Genomic DNA, 22,186 nt, shown 5'->3' with positions numbered 1-22,186 from the left:
GTTGGAGCCACAGAAAATATTCTCTGCTGTCTCCTGCAGTTCGGACATGGAGAAACTCCTTGCTCTTTGGGAAATCAAGCATGCAAAATTCCTGTTGTGCAGCTTCAGTTTTTTTAATTGACGTAGAGAAGTTGAAGAAGAGGGTGAGAATGTTGTAGCAATGCTAGGCTAGAAAAGATTTCTCATCAAGCCATTTCTTCAAGAGGGTACTGATTTGGATTTATAACATGCCAGTCTAACCTTTCCTTAAATATCTCTGCTGATGGAAATTTTGCAGCTTCCCTGTTAATGTTTAAATAATTTCTGTAGGGTTTTGCTTTCTTTTCTAGTTGCTTTGTAAAATTAAATGCTGTAACACTTCTGCATTTCTCTCTCAAGCAATGCATTCCCTTTTTTGTCTTCTTGAATTTCTCTGTTTTGCCTGTATTGTTGCTTCTAGACCAGATTTAAGCTGTGGCTACAAGTGTGCAACATGATTATGGAACGTGATCTTCTTTAAGACCCTTATATGTTTACCTAAAGATAGAATCAGACTAAAAGACTTTTTTTTTTTTTTTTTTTTTTAAAAAAAAAAAAGACTTTTGCCATGTCATTGTATAGATGAAAATACATCTTCTAATCAAAGACTGTCATATGCATTTAGGTTAATGGTGTAAAACAACACCTGTGGGACTTTTAAACATTAGACAATTAATTGCCTGTAAAACTTCTATTTCAAAATTTGAGGTGCCTTGTGCTGCTAATGAATGGTAGAAGACGTTGCATTTCTTTACTAGTGAAATCTCAGATATCTGTATCTGGGAACGCCACAGACTAGCAAAGTGCTTGCATTGTACTTTGATACTTGGTGAGAATTTAAAGCACACAGAATGAAATACTGGTATTTCTTTTTAGTTTTGAATAATCTTTCCTTCATGCTTGATTTCTCTCCAGAGCACAACAAAAGGAGAGCCAATAGCCCAGGAGCCCTGTTACAAAATTCTTAAGGGATGCTGGCATGAAATTCTGACTGATGAATATCCCATGGTGGGTATTCAAAAGGTAAGCATTGCTCAGATACTTATGGCATAATGTTTAGCATCAGCCTTATCTTGCCTTCTCTCCTATTATCTGTAATGACTCATGGTACCATTAAGGTCACTTAAATTGCACTTCTTGAATGGATGCATTTGAAACACTATATATCATGTCTCTAATACTTTTCCTTGCAAATAAACAGTATTTTTCACCTGGACCTTCCTTCTCACCAGTGTTAGATACTGTCCAGATAAACTGCCAACACAATATTCAGTGTGAATCCTTGAGGCCAGCAAATCCCTTTGTTTGTTGTCACATTATTCTTGTTTTCACCCCAGCCATGGGGTTTACCAGCTCTCCCATTCTGCTCCCAACTGCAGGGTATATCTGGTGAATCTATTCATGAGCTACTTCTGGAAGAGGGATGTGGGCAACCACAGTATTCAACAAAATGCAATGGACCTCATAAGTGAAGTGGCTGGCATGAGAAAAGCTGCCTCTCTGCTATGTCTTTTGGTCTCCCTGAGCCTCTTTGAAATCATTGCAAATGTAGCAGGACTGACAGACATAATCCATTAGCATGTTAATATGCTTTGCACTTGATGCCAAGCCTTGATGTCAGTGCTGGAGAACAACTACAAATCCGATCTGTGTTGATCCCCAGCATCTCAGAGGGATATTTCTGCTGAGCAGGGAGAAGTCACTGTGCACAGGAATGAGAAAACAGTCGGTTGGTGTCATTTCTTAAACAACTTCATCATGCTGGAGGATGGGAGAAAGCTGGGCTATCTCAACTCTTTCCACATGGCTGAGGTATTGTGCTGTGCCAAAAAAAGCTTGAGCAGAGCAGAGCTGTGGAAAGGGCTCTTAAGAAAGGACATACAATGTTGTTTCAAGAGGGAATTTACACCCAGCTCAGTGCTCTGAACAAGTTTAAATTGGATTTATTACTCAACCAGAGAGCTGTTTGTGAGGTTGGGGTCTGTACATCCAGACCTGAACTCTGATCTGACTCCTGTAAACAAATAGTTTCTCTAGGCCTTCACGGTTGACAAATACACCCTGTGATTGCTGTCCCTCTGAGTGCAGATCATGTTCCAGGGTTAATTGAACCAAGTTCTGTTGCTAACCTGGTCTAATTTTTTTCCCCACAAGTTTCTGAGTAAACAAACATCTATCCTCTGTCTTTAAAATACAAACTCAGCAATGGACTTGCCATGGGGGTGATCGTGATAATTTTTAAAGCAGTGTTGTTTCTCTCTAGAGGTATGTAGGATTTCTCTTACACCTCTGTTGTAATAGACTATAATTTATATTTATATATATATATAAATAATATATAATTGTAATAGACTATAGGCTATATATACTGGTATCACTGTATCTTATTTTAACATAGCTGTAGTATAGACAGTGGCCTAGAGGATGCAGCTGCTAAGGCTTTCTGTGAATGTCTGGGAGTCATGTAGGATGTCCCACATTTTCTGTTTTGCAAATGGCTCAATTCTGATGACATTGATCTCTTCCATCAGTGGGTATTCCCCTGTCTTCCATCAGTGGTTACTTGGGCTTCTTCTAGTTGGTTTCCAGAAGAGTCACCTCTGATTTGCATTTCATTGCATTCCTGATGAGTCCCATGTCTCCTTATCGATGTCACACAAAAACTTGTTCAAAGGCAAGTCCAGGCATTGACACTCATGTGGAATTAGGCAGATATCTGCATCACCCTTGTGCAACATGCTTTCCTTTAAACTTGCAGATGTCCGGAGTAATTTTGTACAGTAAAAGGACAATATTCTCCTGAGTGCAAAGACCACTGCTTAAGCAATATAACAGGAGATTTTTCCATCTTTTGATCTTTTGGTAGGAAAACTAGGGGTATTGATAAAATGCAAATGAAATACAGGTTAAGTTAATGCCAATAACAGTTTTTGAAAAATGAGCTGAGGGTAGTTCCAGCTGTACTACAGTGCAGCCATGAAAACCTCTGCATTGGTTTTCACAAACCCACCTCAAATCCACCAGCTCATCCTCAGTCATGGCTTCCACCTGCTCCTGTTATGGATATCTTGCCTCAGTTCTGCTGAAGTCTGTGGGTTCTTGGGTGTTTGACCCTGCACTTCTCTTGACTTTGAACAAGTTTTCCTGCAGCATTAATAGGGTTGAAGACCCAGAGTCTGGATTAATTTCACCTACCTTAGATGGTACCTCTGTTTCTATCAGTGTCAGAAGAACCAAACACACCTTACAGGCACTGCAGAGGAACAGGCAGTATCCATCTGAACTGATTTATAACATTTGGATTATACCCCATGATGGACTATTTTTTTTCCATTGACTCTAAAAAACACCTTCATAGCTAATTCAGATATAGACAATTTGGTCCTTTTGATGAGATGAATCCAAACCGCACAAGTTTTTGACTGAAGAAGGTAATTTTATTTGGAAATGCTGTAAATCAACAATTTTTAACCTTCTTTCTCTGAAGGTGTTATTTTTTGAAAATTAAAATTTTCCTGGTTTTCATTTTTGGTTTTGTTCTTTTTCTTTGGCTTTTGTTCCTCTGTTTTTTCTTTTTTTTGTTTTTTTCTTTTTTTTTTTCCCCTTCTGTTATCACTGCATTACATCCCTCTTTCTTAAAACAGTTTTATAACTTTTTCTTCAATTTCTGTTCAAAATGTAACAAAGTTCATGAAAACTTAAACATATAATTGTTTTCACATACTGGTATTTCATAAGATGTTCAAGAAAGAATTTAAAATTTTTAAAGCTGATTTTACATTTTCAACAAAAGTCTAACTTCTAATGAAACAAAAAGTTATGAACTCTAATTATAACAATGAACTCTAATTATAACATTTCAGATTTTCATCAATATTCAGACTGACTGCAAATGTAGGCACAATGAGGTCACTTTTACTGACACATCCAGAAATAGTTTTATCTATAAAATTTCCATGACATGGACCAAAGAACAAGTTGTTCAATTCTTGAAAGAGTTTTTTTTTACTTAAATGTTACTCTTTTCTTTGACTGTAGAAAGGACATATAGTTAAAAAAAACTGAATAGAAATAACAAGAAGAGACAATGCAGAGACCTGGAGAGTAAATGGTATTCAGGTTGTGGAATTAATCTAGAACATATATTATGCTACGATTACCTTAATGGCAGTATCTCTGATCTGCTTATGATGATTTGTTGTTTAAGTGTTAATATACAAGATGTGAGCAACTTAGCAAACCTTAAAAAAAAACCCAGACAAGTGCTGGTTCAGGGAGGATGGTGTGTAGATGCACCGTCCATGGGTCCATGTGGGCCTGCTGGGACATCAGGAACAGTGTGTGCAGTGCTGACATCCCAGCGTCAGAAAGATGCTGCTGCAGTTTAATAAGGTGAAACTCAATCAAGGATGTTGGATTTCTCTGCTTTCAAAGAGTTGCAGGGTAGGGCTGGTGTAGTTAATTGGATGTTCAGCCATTGACTAGGGGGGCATGTTTTCTTTTTGAATGCAAATTCCTTCTGGGCATAAACTCCCAGCAGGAGAGGAATTAATGGAGGTACCTGGTGGTTTCTTCCTAGAGTGTAGTTAACTTGAACCTGGTGCTTTTTCCAATTTTTTTTGTGTAGCACCTAGTATAGGGGGATCATTACTAAGCTGCAATTATTCCTATTAATGAAACAGCATATAACAAAATATCCACTTTTCTCTAAGATTTACAGAGACATTTTATATTAAATTGTAGACAGTGAATCTTACATTGCATACTTTTAATATAAAAGTAGCTAAACTCCTAAAAGTGGCTAGATATAAACCTAAAAAAAGATTTGATCACAGTGAGCTACACCAGAATTTCAACTCTGTAAATATGCATATCACAAAGTGCTGCACCACTCTGTCTATTAAAATATTATGTATTAACTGAAAACTTCCTGTTGGTTACTAAGGGAAGGGGACATAGCTCATGCTAACTTTCTAATGGTGAATTTAAATATTTTTTTGGAAATATTTGAAACGAGGATGGGTGGAAAGATTGTGTAATCAGCCACCTTATCTTTAACTTCTCATCCAATTTCCATTTTGAAAGTCTTTAACACAGAAGCAAGGCATGTTTAATTGATTGCCATTAAAATCTTCAAACGAATTGGCAAGATGAAAGCTGTTTCTAATTACTGCATTATGATGTAAGCTTAACGATGCACCACTTCTCCAAATTGATTTTATTAGAATTTAAGATGAGGAATTAATTGAGTCACTGTATTGATCCATTTTATTTTTCCACCATTTAACGTGTCCAGTCAAAAAAAAAAAAAGCTATTGAGCTGTGGAATAGTAATGAGGACTTAAGAAAGAAAGTCGAAGGGAAGATGGATTGGCCAATAAAAATAACTTAAAACCCCCACAATGTGATGGCAGAATATAGTGGCAGAGACCAATTTATCTCTAGGTTAATTAGGGTAAATTAAGGTTAATTCTTTTGTTATTTAACTTTTATTTCTTTGTCTCTCTTCATCCTACCTGTTTGTACTAGAATAACTGCTTGTCCTGGTAAAGCAATATTCTGCAAATTGCCTTCCATTTCTGCTAAATTTACCTTTGAAGATCTCTTTAAAATTAACGCCCAAACCTAAAAAACCTCTCCATGCATATATTTCATCTTCCCTAAAAATCTTCTTAAGGGTATTTAAGATTGCTTTCTTGGTCTTACTTTCTTAGAACTGATTCCTGTTCTTTAACTTGCATGTCAGTGCAAGACGGGTGCATTTAGAGCACAAGACACACACTTCATACTCTCTCATAGATGTTCTCCTCGGATATGGGCACTGAAGATATCTAATTGGCTAAATTTTAATCAATTGCTGTTTGTCACCGAAACTGTAAATACCAGGCATATGGCTATGCTTTTATTGTACAATAGCTGTACAACTACTCATGAACACATCAACTCCAAGAGTGTGGTTTAACGGAACACATCTAGTCCTTCAACAAAGTGGGTGAAGCATGCCTATCAGATCTGCTATGGTGAAATAATCAGCAATTTGGTTTTACAAATATAACCCATTAAATTATTTTAAACCGAGAGTTGTTTTCAGTGTTGGATTGGGGTAGCTATTCCTAACATCACAGAATCACAGAATGGATGAGGTAGGAATGAACCTCTGGAGATAATCTGGTACAGCCTCCTACTCAAGCAGGTCCAGGAAGAGCAGATTGAAAAGGACTGTGCTCAGTTGGGTTTGAAGTATCTCCATGGATGGAGACTCCACAGCCTCTCAGGGAAAGCTGTATGATCACCAGGGAAAAGATTGTCTTTGTGTCCTGTGCTTGCAGAGCACAGCAAACAACAGGGTCTCACTCTGTGTTTAGAGCTAAGGGCATGGTTTCACCCCATTCTTCTTCATAAATTCTGCAAGCAGTGCATTTCTTCTTGACTGAAACTTGCCAAATGTGGGTGAAATGTATTCTGAGGGTAAAACGGTTGTCCAGAAGTTCATTGCTGTAGCTGACATTTGAGGAATGCTGTTTTGGCTTTGCTGCTGGTATTGAGCAAATTAACTGTTATGTTTGAGATTTTGAAGTTCACACTGATACTTTATCTTTCCTATTGATTATGCAAACAAATATTCTGTGTATACAAAGAAATTGCAATATAATTAAATACATGATTTATAATTGTATTTTAAGCTCTGATACAATTTAGGAGAAGCTGCGTCTATTTGAGCCTTGAAGCTGTAAATTTGAGGCTAAGTTCTGCTGATACTTGAAACTGTAACACTGATCAGAAAGAAATGAGAATGGGCATACAGGAGATCTTAATTATAACCATGCCTGGTTTATCCTTGGCATTTATATCTCTTCAACAATACTGCTATCTTTCCTTTGAAGACACAAATCCTCAAATCAATGATGTTCTCATTCCTTATGCAGGGAGAAGAAAAATTGTAATGAAAACATATTTTGGATGGTCACCCCCCCCCAAAAAAAAAAAAAAAAAAATCATCCTGAAGTAATAGTCCTCTTTTCCATTGGAAAGACTCTTTGGCAAAGGGAGAATGATGCCAGCTTTCTAGCCAAGTGGAAGTCTAGCAGGTAATTTGTCTCTTTTGTCCCTAAATAATTTACACATGATGCAGAGCCAGTCTATTTGCAGCCATATAGCAGTTACCTCCCAAAGCTCTAAGTAGCTCCTTTGTTAAACCAGTAATAGCCTCTTATTCTAAACAACCAACTCTAGTGGTCATGACAGTACACACATTTACTAAAAAGTGACATTAGCATGGATTAATTGACAAAGTGATTGCAGAGAGTGCTGTATTCAGGAGGAACTTTAATGAGCTCCTAGAAGATCAAAGACTTTTGGAAGTTCAGATATTGCCCATTTCTGAAGTTCAAACACTTGATGAAAGCTACTAGCATTTGGAACATTGTACTACAGGAGAAAGGAGTGTGTTCAGTAACAGCCCAACAAGGGAAATAAAAAGGAAGCAGCAAATATCTCAAAATCTGGCTTTTTAAAATTCTGTTTTCTGTTAAGGCACCAGGTGTAAAGCCAAATAATCGTGTTGAGTTTTAAATTAAATGTTAATTACAGAAATCCTCGGTGAAGGATAGACATAAGATGCAGCCAGAAAACACTCATTAAATAGGGAGCGATGGCTTGGTAGGGTAACTAGGTAAACTTTAAAAAGTTTTCTCAATGGTAAGTATCAAATTCCTTTTTGTTTATATGTTGCAGAAATATGGTCTTGGCTCCCAAATGGGTAGATACCTGCCTCACCAAAGAGACACTGAACAGCTGCTGAATTAACACAAATATTACTTGATTGCTTAAAATTAAAAGTAAAATGAAGAGCTATGAATCTTTATATACATAAAATGTAACTATGCCTCATTTACTTGCCCTCTGGCTGAGGAAGGAAATGTGATGAAGCACAAGAGGGCTTGATTAACCCCGTCTAATTTGCAGTGCCAATAAGAAAGGCTCCAGCAGAAAAGCTTGGAAGGTTGGTAGAAAATTTTGAGGGTCTTAGTTTTATTTTGTCCCTAAGCTCTTTCTAGTGGTGACACCATGTAATTGTTATGTCTCTTGCCATGCACCTTCAGATGCACACACACATGCATAGATTTGTAGGAGTTGCTTCTTAAAAAAATCCAGAGGCAGGGAAGGCAACTATGTCTCTTTGGAAGTGCAACTTCCTTCATGCATTGTATAGTCAAAAGGTGCAAACCCCCCAGTATTTTGAGTTCTAGAGTAAATTGCTGCAATTTGTTTCACTGTGGAGCATTTGACCAAAGAATGGTGCTAATGTGCAAGCTAATGAATTCACCAGGGAATGAGAACAAAGTAAATAGTTTGTGAAGGTCCATTAGGGGCTGCAGTTTCTTTTTCTTTATCCATTTCCCTCTCTTTCCCACTTGTTTGTGGATCTTATCTCTCTGCACAGCAAATAAGGCTGCATCGCTGCTCTTGACCAAGGCACATGCTTGGCTAATGGAGCGGAGCAAGGGGATTACACACTGGTACTCTCTATCACTCTCACAAAATTTTCCCAGATCTATTGGCACTGATTACATGTCTGAGCAAGACCACACATGCCCACTGCACTGGATTCTTTCCATAATTAACTGTGATGTGCCTGTTAAAGTGGAGGTGGGAAAGCCACTGAGTATTTAAGTGGAGTTTGTGTGGTGCCATATACCAGAGATAAGATTCCTCCCACCTGACTTCAGCTTTTAATCATCAGTTCAAATCTAACTGTCTAGGTTCCCTCAATAGTGAGAGGAAAAAGGCAGGAGAGTCTTCAGAGGACGATCCACTGCATCCTAAAACAGGGATCCAAGAATTGCTTTTGTGCTCCTGAATGAGCCTGATCAACTGATTGTAATGCATGCCTAACTATGGGATGGTAAGTTGAAAGTTGAAATGAACCCCTCTTCAAGTGATGGTAGGTAGAGTAGGGTAGAGTACTACAATTAGTTACTTATAATTTGATGCAACTCAGCATCTGCGTTTCAGCAGCAGAAGAGGGCAGGATGTAAAAAATTGCTTCTTACATTATCTAGTGTCTGTTCTCCTGTCTTGCTCATTTCAGTTCATGCTTGGTCCTTGGTATCAATGGCATGTCTGCTATGGGAAGAAATGCCCAAGTAATTTCTAAATAATTTTTATGGCCTCTTTTTGTCAACACCTCTCTAGAGAAAGCAGGAAACATTGGGAATTCAGCACAAGAACAGCATGATAGCAATTATGGCTTTTCTTCAGGATGCTTAATATTCCTATTATCTTGTATGCATACATATTTAAAGCCTACATGCTTCCTTTTAGGAATAGACTGCTAGTGGTTTGAAGTACCCATAAAACTGCTGGAAAGTGACAGTGCCAATTAATCTGTTGACAGATTTGTTGTTTAAATATTAACAGAACGTTAAGCAAATGTTGGCTGCTGCACTGAGATCCCTTTAGAGTGCCTTCCTCTGAAGTGCTGAGCATTTGCAGACACTGAAAATGTCTCGGACACTGCAGGGTGGGAAGGGTATCATCATTTTTCAGTCTTTTTTCCCCCACAGCTGCTAAACACACCATAAATATCATCTACCCCTGTGAAAAAGAAAAGATTTGTAAAAGCCTCATGCAGTTTGTAAACCCCTTATAGCAACAACTGATTGAATAGTGAGTTTGTGGAGGGTATAGCAGGGAAGGGCTTTGCCTCTGACTGTTTCACCTAGGCAGCAGAATAAGAAATGAAAGCGGGGTGTTGAATTTATCAGTCTGCCCAGTTAGTGGCATGGGAAATCTTGGAAAAACATCTGCAGAGGAAGGTAATTTTGATGCAAGATCAAAATAGGCTTGTGCCTTAAGACTTGTGAGGGCTATGCCATGGTGAATTTATCTTCATTAGTGCTCAAGAGCGCTGTGAGTTAGAAACAGGTGTCTGGTGCAAGCCAGTGTGGAAGCCAGGTGTAGTTCAGTCTTGTCCATAAACAAAGATATGGGGTACACAAAATAAACATTGACTTCTTTGCTTTTGATTTCCCTGGCCAAACACATGTACCTCAGAGAAGACCTGGAGCACAGAGTGACTTACAGACCATGTGAACTTGAGCACCAAACTGAGAGAACATCAACATGACAGTAAAGGTGCCTCCTGCTCTGCAGTTTCAGTCTACTGTTTTTCCCATTTCCTTTTCCCATTAGGCATATTCGTGTCTCTAAACAGTTTCTTGTTGTCATTTCTTTCTTTTACTTCTTTTATTCCAATAGGTTTCATATCTCAGAACCCATCCATCACACTTCAATTCAGCCTTGTATTGTTGCTGGAAGTTTCCCAATTTAATTTCTATTATTTTAACACATTATGTAATAGTCTGAACATAATTTGTGGACTCTTTCTAGCTGCACATATTTTTTTATTTAATGAAGGTTGTGATAAAGACTTCTTCAAGGGTTTTAAAGTATCCTTAAGTATCCTTAATCCTTACTGTAATCTTACTGCCCTTCAGTTATAATAATAACACCTTAATGACTTTTCCTTTGCTACAGGTTCAATCCTAAATGGTGATCATTCATTTTAGTTGCACATTACAGTTCTTTTTGTCCAGCTTAAACTGAATATGGAAGAAAAAATGATATTTTTTAATTTTTTTTAAATTTTTTTTTAAATAATTGAAGATAATGCCTCAGGAAAGCCAGGTTGATAGGAAGAGGTCTGCTCTGAAATTTGGATTTGCCTGATTTTTAAGAGTTTAAGGACAGGAACTAAGAGCTGTCCCTGTCTGCAATGTAGTTTACAGGAATTAACCTGAACAGAAGTTCAGTATTGCTCCACAGTTCATTTCTTGTGTCTGACACTTTTCTGAATGATATTTGAGCTGCAACAAAACTTAACAATTTTATTTTAGTAAAAGGCACAGAATAACCATCACTGCAAAAGAAGAGGTGACTACGGCTTGAAACAAAAGCTACCTTCAGTCACAGATTGCTCAGGTCACAGTCAGGAGGGACATTTAGGTCTCTTGGGTCCCCGTTGCTTCCACTGTATAGATGTTCCTTTTAATCTAAAAATTCTATTTATTTTGCTTCCTTTAAAAATAAATCATTGGATCTGGTTTTTGATTTGAAATTAAATGAACAGGGAGTAGATAGCCAGAGAGAAAAGGCTCACTAAAACAAGAAAATATATAGGTTTCTGTGGAATAAAAGCCAATTTGCCTCAAAAAAAATCCATAATAAGATATTGATTACAGTTTTTCTTATGAGATTACTATTGAGTCAGGGACAGCTTCAGTAAATAATACCAAAGATCAAAAATTCTCAGGCTTTAGTTTCACAGTAAAGGGTAATAATTATAGTCTGGAGCAGTTTAAACAGATTAATAACTTCTTTTAGAGAATTATAAACCATGAGGGTGACTTATGTTCTTCCCTAGGCAGACAAGATATGGATACTAAAAAGAATATATTGGGTGATGTAAAACTCATGCAATTTCCTTATTTTTTTAATTTCATTTATGTGCTTACTTATATTTTTATTTTATTATTTTAATTCAGTTTTGCTGTGCTCTGATTTTCTGCTGCGAAGAGAAGCATTATAACAGTGACAGTTTTGACAAGCTGTGTTCAAACACGCTGTAGGTCTTTTGATGTCAAGGTGGGAGTTCCTGATGCCTCTGATTATTTTGAGTCATGTCCTTTCAGTTTGTAAGGAAGCATGCAAACCTGGTGAAGTGTATGTGGGAACAAAACCAAGGAAAAATCAAAAGCAGTATTTTCTCTATTAATGCATACATATGGTTGGTAGGGTCCCATTTCTCTGTTAAGACCGTGCCTGGTTAACTATAAATTATTATTACAGGCTCCATACACAGCTGTCTCATGCCATTTGAGATGCTTTTGAGTATGTCTCTTGACCTCCAGTGCTTCTGCAGAAGGGTTTGCGTCATCAGCAAGCAAGTTTTCTGTCAGTCCTGTGGAAATGTCTTGCACACCAAAGCATCTCACATGGCACTAGCTGCTTATGTTTAGGCAATCGGATTGCACCCCATGGCAAAATTGCAAATAAGAAAAGCAAAGTTGTACAAGTTAATCACAAAGGGCTTGTGCTGGAGTGCAATGGTGAGAGTGAGGACACAGGCGGTGTTTCCCTGAGGTCATACCTAGCACATCCAGGATGCTTCTACTTTACTAACTTAGTGCAGAGGCAGTTTGCAGACTGCTACAGCTCCAGGTATAACAGATAAACACGTGATATCTGCATGGTGAATGTAGCACATCGACAAGAGAGGAATCAACTAGCAAATGCAAAATAATGATTCATAAAGGTGGTAGTTATGTTTAAAGGGAGCTGTGGTCTTTGGATTGCTGGGTGTTGACACACAAGTGTCTGTTGCTGTCTAAGCAGCAATACACTGTCTTTCTAGTCACCTAAGTAATAAGTACACAAATGGCAAGTCTATTACTGAGCTAGTTTTATGACCCTGGAAAGGAGGAGAAGCAATTAATAGGAGGAGAGAAGCAGCAGTAACTGCATAGGGAAAAAATCCCGATAGTCCAGGCCACTGATGTGGAGGAGAACTCAGCCTACTCTACCACCCCAGCTGGGTGAAGATAGCTCTTGTCACTAAGTCCATTGCAACATGCCTAACAAAGCACACATACCTTACGTGACTCACCTCTGCCCTTATTTCTGCCCTTAGTAAGAAGTGCAATTTGTAGTACTGTTGCACAGCTAACACTGCCAGGCTTATACATAGAGATGGGTGATGAAGGTTGATATACCCACATACCAATTTCCATGGCCAAGGTGTTTTTTTCTCTGTGTTGGATGAAAGTATCCATGTTGTCTGGCTTGCTGTGTGTAAAGGAATCTATAACCATGCAGTTATATTGAATGCCCTGGGGATTCCTCTGCAAAAAACCTCTGGAGCCCAGTCTAAGTCTGCACTTGGTTTTGAGAATTGGGGTTTGAGAGGCTTGCTGCACATGCGCTTAGCTGACAAGGTACCCCTGATCTTTGGGCCGTGAGCAGTACGGGCAGAACTTGCAAAATGTGTTAACAAGCATTGAAGCTCTTGTTATGACCTTACTGAACTGTTTTTTGTACATTGAATGAAGGTGGTTTTTTTTACTTCTCTGAAATCTTTTCCGATGCCACCAATACAGATTGCTCGCTATTTGAAGGGAGAACTTGGCCATAATTTTCTGTACCTTCTGTGGAAAAAGATCAGATATTAATAGCCTCACCCAGAGGGAATATCTTTAAAAACAGGAGTATTGTGCCAGAAAAGGAAAAAAAAATCAAGGTCAGCATTACTTTGGTGTGCTTTTTTTTTAATTTTCCAAGGCATAGCTCTTAAGCAGAGCCTTACTCTTTCATCAAGAATGTCTTGTTTCCCTCTTCTTCTGCAGAGATACTAAAACCAGTCACATGAGTGTAACAGTAAAATATGGTTTTGGTATATTGCTTCCCCAGCATGGAAATCTCCCATGTTTGGGGTTTTGGTGGTTTTTTTCCATATGTATTTTTTGCTGGTTTTGTAGTGCCAAGAGCAGTTAACAAATATAAGGCAAGAATAATGAACTGTATCTTTTGCAAACAGGGAGTTGTGATCTGGGCCTTGGCTTTTGCCAGTGCAGTAGACCTCAACGTGCTTTGCCCAATCATTCCCAATAGTGGCACCCTGTGGCTGAAGAACATCATGGCTGGAAACCAATGCCACTGGGCAAAACCAGGATCTTTAGAACAGAAAGCTCTGGATTGATTAGAAGCTCTATAATAAATCAGACAACTAAAACAGGTGAACCTTTATCCAGAGCAAACACCTGAAAAAGCTGTGTGTGATACTAGTAGCTAATCATCAAACAACGGCAAATACAGATGGTGAATTCCCTTCAGAAGAACAGAACAGACGATGTAAATAGACTTTTAGAGCCAAAGCTACAGATAAATGTCAAGCAGGAAGCAGTTGGTTTAAGAACAGAACTTAGTTAATGTTAGGTCCTGAGAGCATGAAGAAAAACCCCATGGTTTTCATTCTCACTTTATCACGCAACAAAAGGAACATCTTAACCAGACTCATCTGTGAGGTTTTGGGATAACTTCCTTTATAGGATTTGCAATGTAGGTTCTTTGTGCTGAGCCAGTGAAAGGAGGGTTTGCTGCCAATGCCTGGACCAGTGTGGCAGTGAGATTTGGAAGACTGCCCCTTATTTTGCATTTTAGGACCTAAGACTGGAACTGCAGACTTTTTGGTGGGATACAACTTAAGTCTTAATGCTAGGACTTGAGCAAAGGTAGGTGACATGTCCTGGATAAAAATTACTGATCTAATTTTCAAGCTGGAAGGACAGTAAAATCTGTGTTAAACAGCAGTGTCTGATGAACTTGTTCTGGCTTTTCTTGGTTTGGAGAATATTTCTCCAGACTCACCAGCTGTTCTAGAGATGGAATAAATGTAGCAGCTCAGACACTGAGGAGCAGGGAGGTGGACTCTTATCCTAGCTACCACCTTTAGTCTTCTGAGTAACAGAGAAGGTACATCACCTTGCAAAGTCTGACATAGTATGAACATAGGAGAAAGCATTTAGATGGTGATTTTGACTGACATAAAACTACACGACACACGTCAAGACAGCTTATCTTATTCTGCTGAGCTCTGAGCTGGCCAGACATAAACAGTCTGTGTTTATAAAAGTGTTGACATATCCCATCAGATGTATTGTGGTGCTGATGCAAATGGACAGCTTTAGGACATATTCAGCCTTCCTTCTGGTCACCCGCCCATGCAGGCATAGTGGCCTGTTTGCCCTTTCTGTTGTGGTCATACCTACTGATTGTAAATGTCGGGTGTACCAGGCTGAATGACTTTCAAGGATCACCTCCTCCAGGGTCAAGAATTGTCCATCCCCATGTGAAGGAAGGCAAGCAAAGGTAGCAGGAGGGCTGCCAGTGGGGAGGAGGAATAACCCCATACACCAGTATAAGCTGGGGGCTGACTGGCTGGAAAGCAGCTTTGCAGAGAAAGACTTGGGGGTCTTGGTGGACAACAGGTTAGCCAGCAATGTGTCTGTCACAAAGAAGGCCAATGTCTTATCAATGTGTATAAATAACCAATGTGAGGGAGTAAAGAAGATGTTATGTCCAGTGACCAGGACAAGAGGCAATCGGCACAAAGTGAAATATAGGAAATTTGCTATAAATATAAGGAAAGACCCTGCTCACGGGGTGAGTGGTCAAACGCTGGAGCTTGTTAGCCAGAGAGGTTTTGGAGTCTTCATGCTTACAACATTCAAATGCAATGTCAGGATGTGGTCCTGAGCACCCTCCTCTAGTTGGCCCTGCTTTGACCAAGTGGTTTGACTAGACAATCTTCAGAAGACCATGCCAACCTCAGCAACTCTGTCATACTATAAAGTCATTTATCTTCCCATGTCTGCTTCTTCTTTCATGTTTCTAATGAGGATGCCAATCCCCTATCTCCTAGGGGGATGTGACGATGGGGAAGTAAGAGGGCTCTCTGAAGGCTGGATGTATGTAGGGATGCTAAATATGAACATGACTTTCCTGTACTTCTGAGCACATCAGTAATTCTCACTGGGCTTGTTTTTGCTTTCAGTTTCATGGGTATAATAAAGCTGGACTTGCTCTGTCAAAGCCACCTGATATGTACCACTGTTAGCTAATGCACAGTGACATGAAATTCTTTCTGCTTTCAGCTTGCGGCAGTCTGGAGATTCTCAGCTTCATCACCAGAATTGTTGGAACCCACCTTAATAACAACCCTATTTAATGCGTGATATGGCGTTCAGGGAGCCTTATAAGCATGAAATTATTTATTTACAAATGTGCTTTGATAGCAAAGGTTGAGTTTACTGAACTGCAACAGGAATAACATAAAGATGGTGATCACCTTAATGCTATACATTAGCTCATCGGGATTAATGTTATTACGACAAATACTGAACAGATTAATGGGCATCACACTGCTGTGGTTTTAAATAATCATCTTCATTTTTGGGCTGAATGAAATCTCTGCACATGATAAAAGATAAATATACCAGTTCTGAATAAGTTAACTGCTATGCTATTGAGAGTGATCTTGTATGGGTAGGAGATGGAGTAGATGGTTCTCCCTGTTTTGAGAACATGGAGTTCTCTGCTTACTTGCATTTGTTTTCTCAGATTTTGCAGTCCTAGACATAATGCTGTAACGTGCCATCTGGTTTTGTTAGTTTGTTTTTATTTGCTCGTCTCTGGAGAAAGAACAAACTGTCTTTTTTCAGCTATGTCCATCTCATGGCATTGTTCCTCCCACCCTTCTTGTAAGTTGGATGGAAGACACAGCAATGGAAAGGATAACAGATCCCGACCGGTCTGGAATCTGTATCAGTGATGAATTCACACAGCATGCAGCCAGAAGAAATAATTGATATTACTTAATTTGATTTCCCATAGAAGAGAAACCAGGGGTTTTCTTGGAATTCATTATTGTTTGAACAATACCTTAGAATTTAAGGAAACCACTTTCTCCCTGCCCCAGTAAAGTAGAACCCACTGCAACTTTAGTAAGTTTTGGGGCTTCACTATCCTTGCAATTAAAAATCTTAACTTCATTTCCTTCTCAATTTGGAATAAAATAATGGAATAATTTAGGTTGGAAAAGACCTTTAAGATCATTCAGTCCAACTGTTAACCCAGCGCCGCCAAGTCCACCACTAAACATGCCTCCAAGCACCATATCTATGTGTTTTTTAAACACCTCAGGGATGGTGATTCCACCACTTCCCTGGGCAGCCTGTTCCCATGCTTCACCACCCTTTTTCCTAATACCCAATCTAAACCTCCCCTGGTGCAACTTGAGTCCATTTTCTCTTGTCCTATTGCTTCTTACCTAGGAGAAGAGACCAACATGCACCTCACTACAACCTCCTTTCAGGTAGTTGTAGAGAGCAATGAGGTCCCCCCGAGCCTCCTCTTCTCCAGGCTAAACAGCCCCAGATCCCTCAGTCACTCCTCACAAGATTTGTGCTCCAGACCCTTCACCAGCCTCATTGCCCGTCTCTGGACACACTCCAGCACCAAAATGTCTTTCTTGTAGCCAGGGGTCCAAAACTGAACACAAGATTCAAGGTGCGGCCTCACCAGTGCGAAGTACACGGGGACAATCTCTGCCCTGGTCCTGCTGGCCACGCTATTTCGGATACAAGCCAGGATGCCATTGGCCTTCTTGGCCACCTGGGCACACTGCTGGATCATATTCAGCTTGCTGTCAACCGACAGCCCCAGGTCTTTTCCCACCAAGCAGCTTTCCAGCCTCTCTTCTCCAAGCCTGTAGCATTGTGTGGGGTTGCTGTGACCCACAGGCAGGACGTGACACTTCTCTTTGTTGAACCTCATACAATTGGACTCAGCTCATTGATCCATCCCATCCAGATCCCTCTGCAGAGCCTTCCTGTCCTCAAGCAGATCAACACTCCCAGCCATCTTGGTGTCATCTGCAAAATTGCTGAGGGTGCACTCAACCCCCTCATCCAGATAATTGATAAAGATAGTAAATAGGATTGGCCCCAATACTGAACCCCAGGGAACACCACTTGTCACTGGCCACTAGCTGGATGTAATTTCATTCACCACCACTTGTTGGGCTCAGCCATCCAGCCAGCTTTTACCCAGCACAGAGCACACCTGGTCAAGCTAGCAGTCAGTTCCTCCATGAGAATGCTGTAGGAAATGGTGTCAAAGGTTTTACTAAAGTCCAGGTAGACAACATCCACAGCCTTACCATCATCCACTAGGCAGGTCATCTTGTCATAGAAGGAGATCAGGTTAGGAAAGCAGGACCTGCCTTTCATAAACCCATGCTGGCTGGGCCTGATCACCCAGTGGTCCTGCGCTTGTTGTGTGATGGCACCCAGGATGAGCTGCTCCACAACCTTCTCCGGCACCAAGTTCAGGCTGACAGGCCTGTAGTTTCCCAGATCGTCCTTCCTGCCATTTTTGTAGATGATTGTTGCATTGTCTAACCTCCAGTCTTCTGTGACCTCCCCACTAGCCAGGACTGTTGATAAATGATGGAGAGTTGCTTGGAGAGCTCCTCTGCCAGAGCAGTCAGTACCCTTGGATGGATCCCATCTTGCCCTATAGACTTGCCAACATTGACCTCCTAGCTCTTTGGAAGATATTCTTCCCTACCCATCCACTAGTGCAACTACTAGAAAGAGACAGGAAACCAAATGATTCTTTGGCTGTCTCGTACAACCATTTTTAAATTCTCAGTCAATGTTCTGCTAAACTGAAAGACCCTGTTGTACAATATCTTTTCCCTTCACAGAAATTATACAGTCTCATCATAAATTCTTTAACTTTCTTTTTGTTGAACTAAAGAGATCAAGCTCTTTCTGTTTTTCATGAAATGGTTCATTTTGTATCATTATATCATATTGTGAACTTTGCATGATCTGCGTGGCTCCTCGTGCTAGGGACACTGGAACTAAACAAAGGGAAAATAATCTTAACATATCATCCTAACATATTCTGATTTGCACAATCAAACTTATTAACCTTTACAGCTACAACATGGAGAAATATATTGCAGAGTATTGCAGGTTAGAAACATCGCTTTGCTACACAGGGAATTAATGACTTCAGTAGCACTGTATGTAGCAGAAGAAAACATCCTGTAAAACAATGGCAGCATCTTCTGGATCAGGATTTACAAATTATGGGGAAGGTCTTCAAACTGTCTTAGTGGAAGTCAATGCAGTAGGTCAGAATTATGCTGGCTGAAGAAATATTACCTTTGTTGTATGTTTTTATAGGCAAAGGTAGTATAAATATGCTTCTGATCATTTTTGTTTTGTACCACAGCAGGTATGATGAAAGACAGTACGGAAACTGCAATGGAAAGAGATGCTTTTAACATGAATTTTCACCACATAGTTAATTCTTTGTTACAGATTTATGGTGCTTGGACAGAGCTCAGGGTAGCTTTTGGAGGCCCTTTAATAAATTTCAATCTCATTTAGGACATGAGATCTGTCTCGAAAATATTAAAGCTTCTCAGTCAACACAGACTGCAGTGAAATCATGGGTGGGCTCATGAGGTTGCTGCTATAATTACTTTCATATTGCAGATGACTCTTTTCCAAAACTGCCAGACAACTGGCATAGATAGCAGTAAGGTTTATTTCTGACTCCTTGCTCATAAAGCTCCAAGTTGTACCAGTGCAGAATTGTTTTACATGCTCCAGTCTGCTATGGTACATTTACTGGAAAACCCGCAATTCTTTTTACTAGACTGGAGCATTAATACTGTGCATGTGCCTTTGGGAAGCAAGTGGGTTTGGTCTGATACATTATGTCATTATTGGAAAAGCACAGGCTGGCTATACTTGATAATGTCTTCATAAATTCCCCGAGTCTCAATTTAGTACGTATGAACAACCAGCTAATTGGATGTGGTAAACACAAACCATTCAAACCAGTTTCCTAGTCTATAAGGTCATCACAAGGTCAGAGTGATTTCAGATATATGCTCCCGTGAACAAACCTCAGGCTTTCCTTGAGGGGTCCACTTCAACCCTTGTATGCCTGGAGACTGGGAGATGGGGAGGACATCTCATACAAAGTCCTTCCTAAGTGTCCAGCTGACTTCTTGAAGAGGAAAAAGAGGTCATTCAGAGACTGGAAATACCTGATGTTTCAGTGATAGAGGGAAGAGTAGTAGATGCTTGAAGATTGTCTGGGCAGTACACACAAAGCAGGGTACTGGGTAATGGCATGCATCCTGATGCTAAGGATGAGATGAAGACCATCTGGCCAGCTCATTTTCACTGCTTACCCCATCTTCATTTTTTGCCTGTATGGACTTTTGGTGATGCCAGTGTTGCACCACTTGCTGATTTGATAGCTACCTAGCTGAAATGAACAGCCTCAGTCAACTTCATGCAGGACAGGAGAGTTCTTTGCTCATTGTTATAATGCAAATACCATGACTGGCTCTGTTAAAATGCTCAATTTGCCCAGTTTTGTTGATGTGTGTCTGTATAGGAGTATATGTATCTGTGAATCTAAGTGCAGAAGGAAAATTCATTCTAGAATATCATCTTCACTCAGCATAGCAGCATGTCTCCCAGATACTTTGCAACAGCACAGGAGGGTGTAAATGAGGTTTTGATAACTCACTTTGAGTCAAATAGTAAATTCCCCCAAATAGCTGCTATTTAGGATAAATGCTTTAGGTAAACAAAAGAGTGTGAAACTTTGGGTTTTTTTTAATTACACTGATAAGCATCAATATTTTTAAAAAGTTCAATTTCAGGAGAAGCCAAGTTTTGGTTGTTTTGGTTGGTTTTGGTTTTTTTTTCATTAAAAAAACCCAAAAAACCAAACCCTTGTTCTGCTTATTTTGGCTTTTTAATGGCATTTTTTTTTTTTTAAAGGTGAAAGACTAAATGGCTAACACCCTGCCCAGCCTTGGCTGGTTAAAGCTGCAGAATGACCTCCTCATGATAACCTTCCCCAACAATTTGAAGAGGGTGCATCCTGCTACATGTTTCTGGTGCCTAATGGCAGGGTTTTGTTATTTTTTTAATATGTTTTGCTAAAAGCATTCTTTCTTTTTCCTGTACATTGGCAATACCAAGGTGAGATGAGTCTTTCAGTCTGTTCAGTGTCTATGGTATGATGATTCTGTGATTTGTTCTTGTGGTATCCACAGTTCCTTGGTAGTCTTATACATGGTACCAAATACATCTCTTTATTTTCACTGCCAGTTAAAATAAAATACGATTGAGTCTTCCTGATTCTAACAACTTAAGGGGCAATGTGAAATATTTGCTTTACCAGGTGTTTTTGGAGTGAGACTGGCTAACATTTTTTTGGTTCATTAAGATTTTCCAATAGCAACTGGTAAATACCACAAACGTGATGACAGGACCTGCAAACCAAAAAGCAATGCAAACAAAAGCACTAATAGTCTTTACAAGGTGGGATTGCATTTTGCAGAGGAGTATTAGCACAGCAGCAGCAACCAGCACAAAGAGCAGCACAGACACAGCATAACATGTCCCAGTCCCTAGCAATAACCTGACAGTTCTCCAAGCTCGTTTCTGCACATTAAGCTCACTGCTCTCTGTCACAAACGCATGAATAATGCATTGGTTCAGACAATGAAGTTGGCAAGCTGAGACTTATCAGATTGGATTTCTTTCTTCTCCCCTTCCTGGAGATCAGAAGCATCAAACGAAGCTTTGTGGGAGATATTGATAGCAGAAATGGTGGGCAGAAATTATTTGTTCTTCACACATCACCCCCAGTATGCACTGTAAAAAATCCCAGGGACATAATAAGCCACTCAGGGAACTGGGGTATCCAGGAAAACATGGTTCCCTGGATGGGAACCCTTCTAAGGAAGACCTTTACCTGTTTGCTTCTTAATCAAAACTAGCCACTGTAAAATTAGCATGTTCTGAATACTTATTCATGCCTTTCCCTTCCTATGTCTTCCAGACAACCAGAGAAAACAGAGCTGGAAAAGACAGAAAATGCGCAGGATCAAGTATGCTGTATTATTCCATGATGGATGTTTGGACTCTTTTTGAGAGCATGCACAGTTTTTGGACATGCATGGAGAATGTTCCATCCCTGTGCTATCTATCCCAGACTTCCTTTATGCTCCTATTAGAAAGGTGGCTTTTTGGGAGGTGTGGGTTTTTGTTTGGTTTGGGTTTGTTTATTTTTTTGCCAGTGCCAAGTCTATATTTCCCTGTTTCTATTCCCAACCATGTTTTTCACCTCAGTCAGAGTGCAGAGTGATATATTCTCTCTCTTCTTTGTCTCTTCTTCTCTGGCAAAGAAAGTCAGTTCCTGATCCCACCCACCGTTCCACACACACTCCTTCCCCCAAAATTTTCCCCAAGTACTGGTCAGTATCGGTAGAGCAGAAATATGTCTTTTTTTCTCTTCCCTGTCTCTTTTTTTTTCCCCCAGTAGTCTGATGCTGTTAAATTGTCTTGAGCTTATGACTAACAATAAGTGGTAAGAGAGTTTGGTAAAGCTTCTACCCCATTTCTTGGTCCTAGCTTACAGAAACACTCATTAGGAGGATTGTCTTTGGAGATGTGTCCAAGGTGGGAGTTTCAAAGCTAATGTCCAAAAGGGACTGGGGGGCTTT

At 39.7% G+C, this 22,186-nt stretch overlaps 1 long non-coding RNA gene across 1 annotated transcript; it reads left to right on the top strand.

Annotated features, from left to right (window-relative positions):
- Positions 1-2,164: 2,164 nt before the first annotated feature.
- Positions 2,165-21,982, top strand: LOC114010631 (uncharacterized). Its single transcript, XR_003552167.2, has 3 exons — positions 2,165-2,283; positions 6,945-7,106; positions 21,523-21,982. It is a non-coding gene; the product is annotated as an uncharacterized LOC114010631 (long non-coding RNA).
- The last annotated feature ends 204 nt before the right edge of the window (positions 21,983-22,186 follow it).

The sequence above is a fragment of the Falco peregrinus genome, chromosome 3 (assembly GCF_023634155.1).
Source record: "Falco peregrinus isolate bFalPer1 chromosome 3, bFalPer1.pri, whole genome shotgun sequence".
Lineage (NCBI taxonomy): Eukaryota > Metazoa > Chordata > Aves > Falconiformes > Falconidae > Falco > Falco peregrinus.
This window is presented reverse-complemented; position numbering and strand designations above follow the sequence as displayed.